This window comes from Myotis brandtii, unplaced genomic scaffold, assembly GCF_000412655.1.
Source record: "Myotis brandtii unplaced genomic scaffold, ASM41265v1 scaffold1145, whole genome shotgun sequence".
Taxonomy (NCBI): Eukaryota; Metazoa; Chordata; class Mammalia; order Chiroptera; family Vespertilionidae; genus Myotis; species Myotis brandtii.
In genome coordinates this window covers 1,047,920-1,049,511 of record NW_005353947.1, presented here as the reverse complement: position 1 = coordinate 1,049,511, position 1,592 = coordinate 1,047,920, and the positions used below count along the sequence as shown (strand labels likewise).

Sequence of the window (1,592 nt, the reverse complement as noted above, 5' to 3'; positions counted from 1 at the left end):
CACATTCCTGGGCTCCTCCGTCCCCCACCTAGACACCCCCACTTGATTTCTACCCACACGCCAGGAAAGAGCACACTTTCCTCCTGGCATCCGCCCCCTCTTTATGCCTAAAACATCCCCTGGGGAGGAGCGACCCCTTTTCTCTCGCAAAGAGACACTGGTTCCCTAATGCGAGGGCTCCAACCTCCATCCCCCCACCACATACACGCACACTCGAGTCCTTTCTCCTCCCCCAGTCCCCTAAGAACAAGGCGCGCGCGCGCGCACACACACACACACACACACACACACACACAACGAGCGGGCGTTCCTTTGAGAGAGCAACCAAGAACCCCAGCAAAGCCAAAGAAACATCGAAGAGCCAGGGGGAAGATGGGTCCAGGGAGGTAGACAGGGGCGTCGAGTCTCCAAGAAACTGAATAATTCCAGGATCCAGGGGGGTGAGTCAACAACAATGACATTCAAAGGCAACAATTGCACTTGGGCTTTGTATCACGGGTACGGTACCTTTGGCTAATTGTCACCAGGCAGAACAGAGGGCTCCGGGAGTACTTCTTCAGTAGCGGGCGATCCTGGATGGAGTCTTCTTTGTGGCCAGTTTCCCGGGATCCAGTAGTATTTGCACTCCCCCTACCTGTCTGCGCATAAGGGGCTGGGGGCTTTAAGGCAAAAGTGTGAAGTTTTAGCCCAAAGTGAGACTATTTCCTGGATTTAGGAGTCGGTTAATTCTCTGTACCTCAGAACTCTGCTAGCCTTTGGTGTCGAACAGGTTAAGCAGGGTGATTAAGGAGCTGGGGGTGGGGAGAGGGGGATAGAGGTAGAGGAAAGAGAGGTATGGGACTGGGAGAGATGCCGCACTTGCTACCAAAAGAAGAAGAAAAAAAATCTGCTTTGGCTACTGAGCATGCCCAGTCCCTAGCTCAAGCCCTATAAGGGAGGCATTGTGTGCGTTCCACTTCTCCGGGCTTTGGTGGTGACCAGGAGGAGACTTTGGTTAGGGAGGGTGGTGGTGAATGGGAGACTTTAGGGGAAGGGAAGCAAGGTTTAAAGCTTTGGGGCTGTGCAGAAGGGTTTGTGAAGAGACCCCCGGGATACCTCCAAGAGACAGGAAAGGAGACAAAATGGTCTAAGAAAAGTCACTTCAGTAGCCCCTTCACTGTCATGTCTGTACTAAAGAGGCTCTTGCAGTTGCATCTCAAACATCCATCCAGAGTCCGCAAATCGCGCGTGTGGATAGTCTAGGGCAGGCCCCTTTCTTCTACCCATTTGTTAGTACTTCCACCAGAGAGTAGGAATATCCCCGGGAAGAGCTAATGTTCAAACCAGTTTCGTGCAGATTGGTAATTGAGTCCTTATGTTTGATAAGAAAGCAAATCTAACTATGTTGGCTATCTTGTCTGTATTTCAAATACCTTGTTTTCCTAACAAGAAATGGCTGAATCTGTCCTTTAGCTCCCTTCCCCCCTAACCTTGCAGTTTTGTAGGGCTTGGCAAAGAAAAACAACTCTTTTTCTTTACTTTGTGTCTGTGGGAATAAACTGGCTTTAGGTAAATAGAGCTAAGTTATAAGTGGGAAGTATTTCCCTAGGACT

The 1,592-nt window shown here is 50.3% G+C and overlaps 1 protein-coding gene across 1 annotated transcript in view; it reads right to left on the bottom strand.

Moving 5' to 3' along the window:
* SLITRK4 (SLIT and NTRK-like family, member 4) overlaps positions 1-852 on the bottom strand; it is a 16,529-nt gene extending 15,677 nt beyond the window's left edge. The window contains exon 1 of the mRNA XM_005857880.1: positions 508-852. The gene's annotated coding sequence lies outside the window, so the exon portion shown is untranslated. The remainder of the gene's footprint in view (positions 1-507) is intronic.
* Positions 853-1,592: the final 740 nt, after the last annotated feature.